The sequence below is a fragment of the Culex pipiens genome, chromosome 1, assembly GCF_016801865.2.
Source record: "Culex pipiens pallens isolate TS chromosome 1, TS_CPP_V2, whole genome shotgun sequence".
In the NCBI taxonomy this organism is placed as follows: Eukaryota; Metazoa; Arthropoda; class Insecta; order Diptera; family Culicidae; genus Culex; species Culex pipiens.
In genome coordinates, this window is record NC_068937.1 from 57,557,241 (window position 1) to 57,573,666 (window position 16,426).

Genomic DNA, 16,426 nt, shown 5'->3' on the forward strand with positions numbered 1-16,426 from the left:
TGAAATAGTAGTGTATGCAACAAGTTGCAAAAAGAGGTAAACTCGGTAAACCTCGTTGGATAAATGTACGACTAGTGCTGAAAAAATCAAGTTTTGCAACGAGTTCCATACAACATTTTTTTGCAATTCCAAAAAACACCCATTGAGTGAAATTTTAAGTCAAATTTTCATGTATTTTGTTAATAAATCGTAGAACTTTTCAGCATTTATTTTGAAAAGTGTTGCTATTCGATTCTGTTATTTTTGATACAGAAAAGAAGGGCTTTTTCGTCGTTCAAGAATGACAGGAAAAGTTAGTAGTTTCACGACGGAATTGCAAAAAGATAATTTTAAATATTTAATTTTTTTACCCAGAGTAAAAATGTACATTAAACGAACTGAGAAAGTGAATCACAAAAATAGATCAAAAGATCTTTGGCTCAGAAATGCAGTGCCTTTACAGTATCGGCTACTACGTCTTGGTAAAATAACGAACCTGATGATAGATTGTAATACTGTCAACTCTGGCTGTCGAGCTTCTCGATATCAATATTGCTCCAGCTGTCAATATTTTTTCCAGTCCCTTCAAGTAGCGACGGACCCTTCAATATCGACAACAAGAGAGTTCACTCTATTTTTCATATTTTTTTTTTCATTCACTTTTCATGTTTCAAAAATCGCTGCAAGATACACGTGATCAATAAAAAATCTCTCGAAATAATCCCATCAAGTTCTTATGATGGATAGATCCAGGTCAGGCCAGCAAGAACATTTGCCATGACGCGAAAGATGTGATTTACTGGCTTGAGAACTTTTCGCCCTTAAACTCACGCAATGAGATTCCAAACCGTTGTTTTTTCTAGCCTAGTCATTGCCTTTTTAGCGAACCTTTGATCCCAAAACCGTTCGGTGGGAGTTGATGAGGTGTCGGACAGCTCTTTCAGAAGAGCCTCTATTATTTCTTGAAAGTCCAAAGCTTGGGGTGGGGTAGAGATTGGGAGGGGGCCGAAGTACTCATACTCACACCCGGAGAAGGGGGCGGAAAGTTAACTGTGCACATACACACCTTGATTGACAGCAAAAACAATAGGCTGGTACGCGTTTTTGAACGTTTTTCAATGTTTGGGGAATGGGGAGTACTGTTTTGTCCGGTTCCACAATGGGCGGTTTGGAATGTTTCCTCGTCGTCTAGTCTCTCTAGTCAAAATGTGTACATTACGCCGCCGCCGCCGTGCCTTACTAATAGTTACAATGAAATAAAAATAACGCAATTTGGCCTTTGACGTGGGGCACATGATTGGTGCTGAAATAATGGTGGAACGTGGAGTGCGAAAAGCTGCCAGGAAGGTGGTGCGACGCTTTAATTTAATCGTAGTTGAAGTCGATTAAAACGTGCAATTTTAAAGTCAAGTGTTGCAATCGATTTGAAAGGACCGCATAGTGTATAATCACGTTGTTTTTTTTTCGGGCATATTAAAAAAAACGTTTTGTCTGATATTTGGCATCGTGGACAGGGCTCTTTCACGTCATTTTGCGGGGTTAATCGAATTGTCTCGCCGGAGTTTCAAATCAACTTTTTTTAAGTTTTATTTTTATTATAAAGGATATTTCTTAAGAAAAGATACCTTCCGAGACATATGTATGAGAAACGCAACAATTATGTACACATTCCAAAATGTATTTTTTAAGCACTTAACTTAAAAAAATTAAAGCATTTTTTTACTTTTTAAAAGAATCACTCTTTTTTTGCGTCCAAAAGAGCTATTTATCTCGATATTAAAACTTCCAAACAGCAATTATTTTCGCATTAGGTACAAATGAATCGTTCAACGTGCCTCGATTTGTTTTGATTTCCTTCATTTCTGTGTAAATAAAATAATTAACAAATTCAAGGTTAGCGGAAAGTCGTACTCAACCGACGACCCCTCACGGCGGGGGTGGACTTCCTCTGAATGAATTTCAACAAGTCATACAGAAAATCCATGTACAGAGGCAACCACCAACAGTGCAGTGCAGTGTGGGTTAAGAGGAAGCAATCCACCGATGTTTGACTCAGTGGCCGTAATCCAAATATGAGGAGAAGCTGAGTTTTACACTCGAAGACGAAACAGAAACAACAACACCAATAATTATATACGGATTTTATAATCTCGATTATGGAATATGCGCCAACACACAACCTCAGCCAAAATGGTAACCTCAATGGGAAAGATGAGGGAAGCCTAAGCCGGCAAAACAATGCATCATTTGCTACCGCCAACTGCTTCTGGGACTTGCCTTAAGGTGCGATGAGCACTAATCGGATGAATCTTGAAGTTAACCGACTTGCCACCCCTTTGGTTGCTTTGTATGGTTAGCTCTTAAGAATTACGTGTGAGAATGTAACTTCCAAATGGCATCTAATCTTGAAGAGCGCGATTGTGATCATCTTTGGCCATTTTCAATGAATCATGGGTTCCACCACCGGGCACCGATTTACATAGAAGGAAGTTGAACGACGATTTTCCCGCGCGTGCGTCGTTTTGAGTTGTTGATTCAGCATATCTTTTTATGTGATTGGGGTGAGAACTAGGAAACTGCGCCGAGTTTGGCGGAAATTGTGCGCTACATTCATGGCTAATGAAAATTACTGAGGTGCATAATTTGAATCATAATGATAAAGATTATGCCTAATTTGAGTCGGTCATTTGATTTTAAACGGTTTGTTTACTTGTTTTGAGAATGTATAAAATATTAACTTTAAAGGTTTAAAAATTATTATATTGGAATTATCTGGCGTGAGTGCTGAGATAAAAATGACAATGATCTGACAGGGTAAAATACTTCTTCAATTATCATTGAATGTTAGAATTTCAATTTTCAACTTTTTTTTTTGGTTTTCGTTTTGCTTTTTTCAATGATGATTATCATTCTTATTTTTTAAAGCATGCATAGATTAATTTTGTTATTTCAAGTTATTGTCATATCCTACTGAAAAGAGTTTGTTTGAGTATTTGCACCCGAGACGTCGAAAACCAAATCTTGGGCCTTTATTTATGTATGGAGAATTATGACGGTTCGTCGCTGTTGCTTACAACCAATAAAATGCATGCAATATGTGAGAGTAGCGAACAGCACTAATTATCCATACAAACTTTGGAGAAAAACCATTCGGGCCTTCTAAATATTTTTGAAAAATTAAAAATGCACGTCTTTCTGTTTAAATGGGCTTCAACCCGTAAATCGGTGCGTTTTGGTTTTTGCCAGTTTTGAGCCCCTGAACGATTTTTGCATTAAAAAAAAAACCTCTCTGAGCTCATAGTTCGTGTTCAAGTAAACATCTTTGCCGAAGAGTGCGAAAAGATTCGTCAAATATTAAGATTGTTACAGAATTTATTACACCGCCCTGAAAACAGCAAAACTTCACTCTCTTCTGGCAATCATCAGCTTGCTTGGTTGCATGAGCGTCGCGACGCCTGCCTCAATCTTTTCTGCAGTAGCAGCAAGTGTTGCCAGAAGAGAGTGAAGAAAAAGTTAAAGTTTTCAGTGACGGTGTTATAAATTCTGTAACATTCCTAAAAGTTGACGAATTTATTCGGCAAAGTTGAGCGTGGACAATCGGCCATGAATCCCATGGGAGAAGGATCTAACAAAATTTTAAAATACCAAATATTGATTTCATCTAAGGAAACATAACTCGACCATGCGCACCCTTATTTATCTGTGGGGGTAGCAAAAATCAAGGGGTGCGCATGGTTGCTTAAGATGATTCCATAGCATTTGTACGCAAAATTTTCAATTTTATTAATTGGCAGGGATTTTACAAAAAATCAATACATCAAAAGACAGCTCATAGTTCAGCTGTAGATCTGTTTGACGAAAACAGCATGATCAGGAATGGCCTTGATCTACAAAAAAAATGACTCGGCATCTCTCAGCAGGTGCGCACACAATCCACGATAGTGATAAACAAACGGGCAAGATTTGAATTGACCATGGTCGGTAGTGACGTGATGCCCACGGCAGGGTTGCCAACCTTCCCCCGAGCTAAACCAACTGATTGGCTGCAGATGTTGATTGGTCGATTTACTACAATATCATTTTTTTCTCTCTATAGCACCTGTTTCAAGGTAGATGAGTCCTCAACGGCTCAGCGGTCTTGGAATGTGAGCGTTTTATTTTCTTCGTGTTGATTTTTTCCATGCTTGACGTTCGTCTGCAAATGCCTCTAATTGGTAATCCCCATGATCAATTACTCGAATCGAATTCGACGACTGGTCAACGGATTGAGAAGCAATTATACCATTGAGATGCATTGCTTAGGTAGTCTGTTAGTTTTTCATCTCAATTTCTTGAACTCCTATTTTTTTTAAACTTTGATCTTGACATAAACTCTGAAAACTTTAAATTGTTTAAGTTATCTACACGGAAAAAACTCAATTCTTGAAAACGTGAGTTGTGGTCATGAATTTATAGAAACACGAAGCAATATTTTTAAATTAATGAACACAATTCACGATTTCGGTTTCGATTTACGATAAAATCACAGTCTGTGATAAAATTATCAAAATTAATTTATGAAACCAACCGAATCCAATGGGAGTGGAATCTATTTTGCGATGATGATGATGATGGCAACAAATCTGACCTTCACGGTTCTGCACGCTGAAGCAGCGAAATGTCGCGACCGACATTTCATCCGGAGTGATATTTTAGCCCGCACGATTTTCAGCGCCCGACTCCGAAACGAATCGGCGATACCGTGTCATTCCCAGTCACAGGTTCAAGAGAGCAGCACACCGCACCTTGAAGGTTTAATGTTTATTGCAGAGGAAGAATTATCGAGCATTCGAAGTTGTAAAATTTTGGCGCAGAAAAATTATGTCATTTTTTGGCGCGCGCATTGTGATAAATTGCAAGCCAAATAACTAGAGTACACAGAAAAAAATAATGTAAATTTGGAAGCTGTAATTTTGGAAGGTTGAATATTTCCTCTTTTATGATGTAATTTTACCTCAATTTAGACTGAAAAAGTGACATTACACCAGAAAAGTGGTAAAATTACACATTTCCAGAGGTAAAATTACACATTTTTTCTGACATAAAAGATGTACCCCTTCCCAGATGTAATATTACCATGATTTTTTTTCTGTGTAGTGTTTCAGGTTGGAATTGGAACACCCCTCAACTGCATTAGGTACTGAGTAATGTTGGGTTTGCTCTATAATTTAGTGCTATCTATTTCAGGTTGATGATTGTCAGAAAGCCGCAAAGAGCACTATTTATGGCTGACCTCTTGCTCTTTCATACTTGCGTGCTTCTATTTGATTGGAATTATTAGGCACACTCGAGTTTGTAAAAATACGTTAATATTATTTCTACATTGATCGATTGCCTTAACAAAAAGGAGAAAACCCCAATTTGAACTGAATAGTGTAATCATACCGATTCATTCATGGATAGGCGATAAATTTTATATTTGTTAATGAATATAATTTATTATAGGATGAATGAATAAAAAAAATCTCTTTTTAATTTTTTTGCTTCTTTCTTAAAAAAAAGGAAATGTTAGTCAAAAGATGGACAAAGTTGTTCCTGACATAAAAAATATTTTTCAAAACAATTTTTAAACAAGTCAAACCTTCAAACTAAAAGATCACCTGAAAATTTAGGAGTTTTTCTAACTTATGGTTTATAAAGATTAAAAAATGGCTGTAAAACTTTTTTTCAGTAAAATCGCGATAACTCGTGATGGTTACAAGCAAACTCCTTAGGTTTATATATAATATAGAACATCGTTAAACTCTAAAAAATAACACAGCAAAGTGAGTTCTGAATGAAAAAATTACCCTTCCTTACCCTAATGTAGATTCGAAAAGTACATTAAATTTCCCTTAAAATGACGTTTGAGTAACGGAAAATGGCAGAGTTTTAAAACTTTTCTAGTGAAGTGAAGAATACGTTTTTTTTTTTTAAATTTCGAGTCAAATTGGGCGTCCAATTTTACACAAAAGTCCCTTTGACACAAAATTTCCATCTCATCACCATTTCAGGCTCCAAATTATTGAAAAACATGTCTTTATTCGCATGTTCAAAAATGGAAGGGGTCGTACCGCCACTCCGTCACGAGATATCAAAAAACGGACCTCGGATTCGTGATCAGGACAAAAGTTACCCCTTAGAACAAAGTTTAACGCAAATCGGAGAGGGGTCGGGGCAACTGCTGTGTGAGTTGGCGGAGAATTACCCATAGGGGAGATGGGGGTAAGACGGCCACCCTAACGGAGAAGTCTAATAAAATTTACACAACAGATTATTTTGATCTCAAATTACGTACATATTGTTCTACTACTAGTCCATTATAGAAATGACATAAATTAGTTGGTCTAAAAACCAATTTTCAATACTTTTCAGCAATTTAAAAAAAAATAATTGAAATCGTATATATATGAAATACGCGGGGTAAGACGGCCACCCATGTGGGGTAAGACGGCCAATGCTATAAATTAACTTAATAACTTTGCTAAATCCACCCAAACACCTACATAGTTGGTTCAACAGACTTCTCTGAACATCATAACTATTATGGTTAAAAAAAATTAGGTTTCAAATGTGAAGAAAAACGCTGTTTAAAAAATTTCATATTTTGGCTCAGTGAATTTTATATTATTGCGACCACTTTTTATGAAAAACTATGAATTTTTACTACAAAACAAACACAATTTGATACAAAAAAAATAGTTTGTGTATTTTGATTAGAATAAGTAAATCAAAATTATGTAAACAATATAACATTAGCGATTTTTATGAAAAGTTTGATAGGATTTCATACAATTCAATGAGTTTTGCTATATCACAGTAAAGAATGTTGTCGAAACGGTAGTTAACAGCATTTCGATTAAAAATGGATAGTTTTATTGAAAATGCTTTTCCTTTATCTACAAATATGTCTTAATAGTCAAAAACCGTCAAAAATATAACCTATATCAAATAAAATCTACAAATTACGGGTGGCCGTCTTACCCCCGGAAGAGGGGCCGTCTTGCCCCCAAATAAATTATTTTTTTAAACACTTTTTGTAAACAGTTCATCGCATTTTTTGTACTTTTTCCAGGGACATAATCTAGGAAAAACTTCAATTTAACATGAAAAAATATTTGAAGACAGAAAAACATATTGTTATTTAACAAAAATGCCTAAGTTGTAATTCATAAAAATTACATCCAGTTTCAAGTTCAAAAATTATTTGTTTATTTTGAGCTATTTTTATACTATTTCAAACAATATTTCTGGCAAAGGTGACTCCATATGCATTATTTAGCATGAGGAACAGTATTGCTGAACATTTTAGTAATTGTAAAATTTTGGCGCAGAAAAATTATGTCATTTTTTGGCGCGCGCATTGTGATAAATTGCAAGCCAAATAACTAGAGTACACAGAAAAAAATAATGTAAATTTGGAAGCTGTAATTTTGGAAGGTTGAATATTTCCTCTTTTATGATGTAATTTTACCTCAATTTAGACTGAAAAAGTGACATTACACCAGAAAAGTGGTAAAATTACACATTTCCAGAGGTAAAATTACACATTTTTTCTGACATAAAAGATGTACCCCTTCCCAGATGTAATATTACCATGATTTTTTTTCTGTGTAGTGTTTCAGGTTGGAATTGGAACACCCCTCAACTGCATTAGGTACTGAGTAATGTTGGGTTTGCTCTATAATTTAGTGCTATCTATTTCAGGTTGATGATTGTCAGAAAGCCGCAAAGAGCACTATTTATGGCTGACCTCTTGCTCTTTCATACTTGCGTGCTTCTATTTGATTGGAATTATTAGGCACACTCGAGTTTGTAAAAATACGTTAATATTATTTCTACATTGATCGATTGCCTTAACAAAAAGGAGAAAACCCCAATTTGAACTGAATAGTGTAATCATACCGATTCATTCATGGATAGGCGATAAATTTTATATTTGTTAATGAATATAATTTATTATAGGATGAATGAATAAAAAAAATCTCTTTTTAATTTTTTTGCTTCTTTCTTAAAAAAAAGGAAATGTTAGTCAAAAGATGGACAAAGTTGTTCCTGACATAAAAAATATTTTTCAAAACAATTTTTAAACAAGTCAAACCTTCAAACTAAAAGATCACCTGAAAATTTAGGAGTTTTTCTAACTTATGGTTTATAAAGATTAAAAAATGGCTGTAAAACTTTTTTTCAGTAAAATCGCGATAACTCGTGATGGTTACAAGCAAACTCCTTAGGTTTATATATAATATAGAACATCGTTAAACTCTAAAAAATAACACAGCAAAGTGAGTTCTGAATGAAAAAATTACCCTTCCTTACCCTAATGTAGATTCGAAAAGTACATTAAATTTCCCTTAAAATGACGTTTGAGTAACGGAAAATGGCAGAGTTTTAAAACTTTTCTAGTGAAGTGAAGAATACGTTTTTTTTTTAAATTTCGAGTCAAATTGGGCGTCCAATTTTACACAAAAGTCCCTTTGACACAAAATTTCCATCTCATCACCATTTCAGGCTCCAAATTATTGAAAAACATGTCTTTATTCGCATGTTCAAAAATGGAAGGGGTCGTACCGCCACTCCGTCACGAGATATCAAAAAACGGACCTCGGATTCGTGATCAGGACAAAAGTTACCCCTTAGAACAAAGTTTAACGCAAATCGGAGAGGGGTCGGGGCAACTGCTGTGTGAGTTGGCGGAGAATTACCCATAGGGGAGATGGGGGTAAGACGGCCACCCTAACGGAGAAGTCTAATAAAATTTACACAACAGATTATTTTGATCTCAAATTACGTACATATTGTTCTACTACTAGTCCATTATAGAAATGACATAAATTAGTTGGTCTAAAAACCAATTTTCAATACTTTTCAGCAATTTAAAAAAAAATAATTGAAATCGTATATATATGAAATACGCGGGGTAAGACGGCCACCCATGTGGGGTAAGACGGCCAATGCTATAAATTAACTTAATAACTTTGCTAAATCCACCCAAACACCTACATAGTTGGTTCAACAGACTTCTCTGAACATCATAACTATTATGGTTAAAAAAAATTAGGTTTCAAATGTGAAGAAAAACGCTGTTTAAAAAATTTCATATTTTGGCTCAGTGAATTTTATATTATTGCGACCACTTTTTATGAAAAACTATGAATTTTTACTACAAAACAAACACAATTTGATACAAAAAAAATAGTTTGTGTATTTTGATTAGAATAAGTAAATCAAAATTATGTAAACAATATAACATTAGCGATTTTTATGAAAAGTTTGATAGGATTTCATACAATTCAATGAGTTTTGCTATATCACAGTAAAGAATGTTGTCGAAACGGTAGTTAACAGCATTTCGATTAAAAATGGATAGTTTTATTGAAAATGCTTTTCCTTTATCTACAAATATGTCTTAATAGTCAAAAACCGTCAAAAATATAACCTATATCAAATAAAATCTACAAATTACGGGTGGCCGTCTTACCCCCGGAAGAGGGGCCGTCTTGCCCCCAAATAAATTATTTTTTTAAACACTTTTTGTAAACAGTTCATCGCATTTTTTGTACTTTTTCCAGGGACATAATCTAGGAAAAACTTCAATTTAACATGAAAAAATATTTGAAGACAGAAAAACATATTGTTATTTAACAAAAATGCCTAAGTTGTAATTCATAAAAATTACATCCAGTTTCAAGTTCAAAAATTATTTGTTTATTTTGAGCTATTTTTATACTATTTCAAACAATATTTCTGGCAAAGGTGACTCCATATGCATTATTTAGCATGAGGAACAGTATTGCTGAACATTTTAGTAATATTCATTAGTATACTTATTAAAACAGTGGGGTGGCCGTCTTACCCCGCCTGGCCGTCTTACCCCCAGCTCCCCTATAAAAATGATACATTTTCAACAGCTCAAACCCAAAATTTAGCACCATTTGGTCCAAAACTAACTTAATCCACCTATGTGGTTGATGCCTTCCTCACTTTTTACCAACAATGGGTAATATGAGTGGTTTGGACATATATTTCAGCTTTTTTTTTAGGTCCAGAAAAATAAGTACACAGATATAACTTAAGTTGTCATAACTCGAGATAGGGTTGCCAGATTTTCAATTATGTGGACTCGTTGGAAAGGTCTTTTGATTACCTAACCAACAAAGGTTCGGATGATAGATCCGGACATCGTTTACATACATTTAAGTGAGATTCGGCTTCAACAAAGAACATAAATATCACTTAAGTGGCCATAACTCGAGACATGGTTGCCAGATCTTCGATGTTGTGGACTCGTTGGAAAGGTCTCTTGATTACCTAACCAACGATGGGTCGGATGATGGATCCGGACATCGTTTACATACATTTAAGTGAGATCCGGCTTCAAAAAAGTACATAAATATCACTTAAGTGGTCATAACTCGAGACATGGTTGCCAGATCTTCAATTATGTGGACTCGTTGGAAAGGTTTCTTGATTATCTAACCAACGATGAGTCGGATGATGGTTCCGGACATCGTTTACATACATTTAGGTGAGATCCGGCTTCAAAAAAGTACATCAATATCACTTAAGTGGTCATATCTCGGGACATGGTTGCCAGATCTTCAATTATGTGGACTCGTTGGAAAGGTCTCTCGATTACCTAACCAATTATGGGTCGGATGATTGATCCGGACATCGTTTACATGCATTTAAGTGAGATCCGGCTTCAAAAAAGTACATAAATATCACTTAAGTGGTCATAACTCGAGGCAGGGTTGCCAGATCTTCGATGTTGTGGACTCGTTGAAAAGGTCTCTTGATTACCTAACCAAAGATGAGTCTAATGATGGTTCCGGACATCGTTTACATACATTTAAGTGAGATCCGGCTTCAAAAAAGTACATCAATATCACTTAAGTGGTCATAACTCGAGATAGGGTTGCCAGATCTTCAATGTTGTGGACTCGTTGGAAAGGTCTCTTGATTATCTAACCAACGATGGATCGGATGATGGATCCGGACATCGTTTACATGCATTTAAGTGAGATCCGGCTTCAAAAAAGTACATCAATATCACTTAAGTGGTCATAACTCGAGATAGGGTTGCCAGATCTTCAATGTTGTGGACTCGTTGGAAAGGTCTCTTGATTATCTAACCAACGATGGATCGGATGATGGATCCGGACATCGTTTACATGCATTTAAGTGAGATCCGGCTTCAAAAAAGTACATAAATATCACTTAAGTGGTCATAACGCGAGGCAGGGTTGCCAGATCTTCGATGTTGTGGACTCGTTGAAAAGGTCTCTTGATTACCTAACCAACGATGAGTCTAATGATGGTTCCGGACATCGTTTACATACATTTAAGTGAGATCCGGCTTCAAAAAAGTACATCAATATCACTTAAGTGGTCATAACTCGAGATAGGGTTGCCAGATCTTCAATGTTGTGGACTCGTTGGAAAGGTCTCTCGATTATCTAACCAACGATGGGTCGGATGATGGATCCGGACATCGTTTACATGCATTTAAGTGAGATCCGGCTTCAAAAAAGTGCATAAATATCACTTAAGTGGTCATAACTCGAGACAGGGTTGCCAAATCTTCAATGTTGTGGACTCGTTGGAAAGGTCTCTTGATTACCTAACCAACGATGGGTTGGATGATGGATCCGGACATCTTTTACATGCATATAATTGAGATCCGGATATATGTGAAAACACATTTTTATACATAACTTTTGAACTACTTATCGAAACTTCAAACAATTCAATAGCGATGTATGGGACCCTAAACCAAGTCAAATGCAACTGGTTCGATCAAAATCGGTTCAGCCAGTGCTGAGAAAACTTGGCAAGATTTTTGAACACATACTTACATACCCACACACACACATACACACACACAGACATTTGTTCAGTTTTCGATTCTGAGTCGATATGTATATATGAAGGTGGGTCTTCGAGCTTTTAATAAAAAGTTCATTTTTAGAGCAGGATTATAGCCTTACCTCAGTGAGGAAGGCAAACTAACTGTGGTATGAATGCGTTGACCGAAACGGCTAAAATTTAAGGGTGTTACATACATGTAAATTGGCAAAAATTTCAGAGGTTGGTTTGAGCACACGCTTAAACTTGTTTTAAATTTGTTTTCAGGGCTTTAAAATATACATTTTCATCTATAAATAAAATAAATTTGAACACATTTGGTTGTATATTTGCCGAGATATAGCTATTTCAAGTTAGCAGTTTCAAAAAACGGGTGCCACGATATCTCAACACTGCTTTGACCAAATCGGCTAAAAATGTTGGTGAAGACTCATTGAACCGGTCCCGTGTGCATGCCGGAGGTCAATTTAAAAAAAGTTTATTTAAAAAAAAGATAAAAATATTTTTGTGTTTTTCATATAAAAATTCGTCAGTTTTTGATTTTTGTATTTTTTCAAAAAAACAAAATTTCAAAATCGGTCTTTGTCATGCACACAAAATATGTCTTGAGAGTCTTCACCCCAAATTTCAGCCAATTTGGCCTGTCCTATCTCGAGATATAGTGGCACCCGTAAATCAACTCGGTGTTCCGAGAAAAACTCTCACAAAGTTTGACAGTCTGCTTTGCGCATGGCAAAAGTTTAAACTTAAATCGTCTTCTATTCACTTAAATCATGACATATCTTCATGAAACTTTCAGGAGTAATTGGAATTCATCTTTTCAAAGGATTTAATAAATATTCGGAATTATGAAATATTAAGGTTTTCTACATGTATGTATCCCTTTAGTGAAGACATTTTATCGTGAGTCTCGTGTTTATGAACTCGCCGATTTTTTTTTCAAATCTTGACAATAATTTTATTATTCTTCATTTAAGAAAACTATTAAATTTTTCCTAATTAACATATTTCCTAATTTTGAAATTCAGGCTTTAGCAAAAATCAAATAAATAAAAATGGATGGCACCTTAAACAAAGTTCGATTATCTGAGGATCCTCAACGTTTTTCAAAGTGTTCTGAGAGTATTGTATACAGGGGTCATAAGAAGTAGTCAGTTAAAATATGTTGGCTGATCTTAGCTTAATTCATAGTTGAGATCCGATTCAAAAATAAGATAACAATAAAAAAAAATATGACTCCATATTATCCAAAGTTAAAATATTTCCCAAACTGTTTCTAAATATCTTTGCTCTTATTGATGTGTCATTCATTTATGCATGTGATCTGAATACTAGAAGGATAAGCTTCAAGTCAACTTTAGAAAACAGTTCACGTACAAATGACACAAACAGAGATTCTCGGAACAAATTTCCCTTTCCATTCGTTGACGTAGTGCAGAATATTTACACGGCATTTTACCTCTCGCACAGAAAACTGCAAAATGTTCCATTGAAAGTCGATGTCGAAAGTCATCAGAATACAATGAACTACAAGCAGCATACCGGGTCTGAAAGGTGACGTGAGCTAGCAAATCTGAGAAAAATAACTCGTTTGCCCCCTCTGTCCCCCACCCATTTTTCTCGCTTGCTAGATCACTGCAAAACTTTGTGAAACGCAAAAGGGCCCCAGTTTCCCCTTGCAGCTTGTGACAGCCAACAGCATGACATACCCCTTGTGGCGCGCAGACAGACAGATCCGAAAAGAGACCCCCTTTTCTGACAATAATATGGCAATAATAATGGCACAACAATCAGCAAACGGTGTGTGTGCGTCTGCGACGGCAAAATGCGAAAATTCTCGCCACCACTTGCATTCATGTTGTTGTCCGCCTGACCCCACGTCCCCACTCCCAGCAGCCACGTTAGTTTAGGGGGAATTTGCCACCCAAGTGTGGCAAATCTCGTTTTTTTCTAACATTGGCGCATGTCTGCGTTCATATCTCTTTGACTCAACCTCTCTGGTATGTTAATCTGAACGGTCGTAGATCATTGCCTCATGTGGTACAGAATGGAAGTGTATCCTTTAGGAGTAAACTATTCCGGTTTGTCAGAGACAAGAATTTGAGTCAGCTGGCACTGAAGTTGGAAAATAGTATCACTAAAGTGGCCATAAGAGCTGATATTCATCCTGCAATTTTAGCTTTGAAAAGGATTAAACAATATTTGACTGCCAACATCAAACAATTTCGCAAGAGTTATATTTGAACACATTGCAGAAGATGACATTTTTGGTCATTCCCTCACGACACACATTAGAAGTCAGTAACTTATTATTCAAATAAATGCAAATTTCAGCGCGAAATGTGCAAGTTTTGGTGTGCTCTCTGTTCATAAGATATCGTCAACATCGGCAGACTTTGAATAATAAATGTCAAGGTCAACTGGTTGCAAACCAAACTAAACTAAGTGGTGGACGACGCTTTGCTGGGGGACTAATACCTGTTCTGTCCAGTTTGTGTCATCCAAGGTGGTTTAGATTTTGGGAAGTTTGCAGTGGTCTCATCCACGACGTTGATTCGTCAATTATTTTTGGGAATACAAATTTAGAACAAAACTTCTTCTCTAAACTAAACTCTTTTGAACAATAGTATTACATAAAGATGATAACTCAATTCTTATAATTTAATCCACATACGAGGCTTGACAAAAGATTTCAAATAAAATATGTTTGCAAAGAAAAGACTATGGACAAACTGCTGATAAACAATTCAATAAATTGGAAAAAGAACCTACCGTACAGTTCCACACATTTTGATTTTAGCATACCTCATAGAAATAGGGACGTTTAGCAAAATTTTGGATTTGGATTTTTTTTTTGATAAACCGACTGATGGCAAAAAACCAACACACTTTAATTATCCATACTAAACCCTGATAAGGCCGCCTACCGAAAAGGGAGGATCGCGAATGGCAAGAAGATTGGAGATCCGGAACAAACGGCAGAAGCCCATTAAAAAGCAGATCACCGATTGGCGACTCGGTTCTTGGAACTGCACTGCCGTTCTACGCATAATTGTCCCATGTTCGAAAAAGCGCAACTGAGAAAAATGCGATTCAAAATTTTCGACCGATTTCTGTGTTTCTACGCATAATTGTCCCGTGGGTCCTCATTTGCCCTATATGTCCCTAATCGCCCCAGTTAGTAGTTAATCACTCTTATTTGTAATCCTCTTGCTATACAACAGGCAAACAAGACACAATACTTCGTAAAACTAATGATTGCGTGAAAGAAAATACTTGGTGGGACAATTATGCGTAGAAGTACAACTATGGGACAAACAGACTTGGTGTTGTTTTTGATGAGTTTCCGAACAAAGTACTAGATTTTCTGTGTTTTTCTAAAAATATACATCAAATCAAACTATGGGACAAACAGACTTGGTGTTGTTTTTGATGAGTTTCCGAACAAAGTACTAGATTTTATGTGTTTTTCTAAAAATATACATCAAATCAAACTTAAAAATGACAAAAAGTCAGAATCGACCAAAATTTACATGGGACAATTATGCGTAGAACGGCAGTGCAGGTCTCTAAACTTTCTGGGTTTCGAATTCGCTTTGGCGAAAGAGTTGCAACCCCGCAACTTCGATGTTGTGGCACTGCAGGAGGTGTGCTTGGAGGAGGAGCAGGTGCTCGACTGGCCAGGTCGGCAGACCGATTCCCGTTTTTTTCTGAGCGGCGGCAAGGACAAGAAGCTGGGTACCGGCTTTATTGTGCGGGGCAAGATGCAGGATCGCGTGTTCGGCTTCACGGCGATTAGCGAGCGGATAAGAGGCCGTTTCTTCAACTATAGCATCATCAACGTGCACTGCCCCCACGAGGAAAAGTCCGATGATGAAAAGGAAGCATTTTACGCGACGCTGGAGGAGGTGTACGACGGCTGTCCGCGGCAGGATGTGAAAGTCATCATTGGGGATATGAACGCTCGGTTTGGGAGGGAGGAAATGTATCGGCCGACAATAGGCCCAGAAAGCCTGCACTCGGTCACGAATGACAACGGCCAACGCTGCATCGACTTTGCAGCCTCCCGGGGAATGGTGGTCAGGAGCACCTACTTCCCTCGCAAGGACATCCACAAAGCCACCTGGACATCGCCTGACCAACGGACCTTAACGCAAATCGACCACGTCCTGATCGACGGCCGATTCTTCTCGGACGTAACGCACGTGCGCACCTTTCGCGGTGCGAACATTGACTCGGACCACTACCTAGTTGGAGTTGACATGCGCTCAAAGCTGTCGACGGTGTTCAACCAACGCCGAAGCCGGCGGGCCCCTCCGTTCAACACCGCATGTCTGCAGAGTGGAGATGTGGCCCACAGTTACGCGCAGCAGCTGGAAGCGAATCTGCCAGGTGAGGAGGAACTTGGCGCAGCCTCGCTCGAAGATGGTTGGAGTCGCATACGCTCAGCCATCGGCAGTGCTGCGGAAGCCACACTGGGTAGTGCGATCCGAGTCAGCCGAAACGATTGGTACGACGACGAGTGCCAACGGATTACCGCCGAGAAGAAGGCAGCTTACGA

General features: G+C 37.2%; 1 protein-coding gene across 4 annotated transcripts in view; it reads left to right on the top strand.

The window, feature by feature from the left end:
• LOC120424548 (mucin-5AC) overlaps positions 1-16,426 on the top strand; it is a 134,911-nt gene that overhangs the window by 21,441 nt on the left and 97,044 nt on the right. The window lies entirely within an intron of this gene.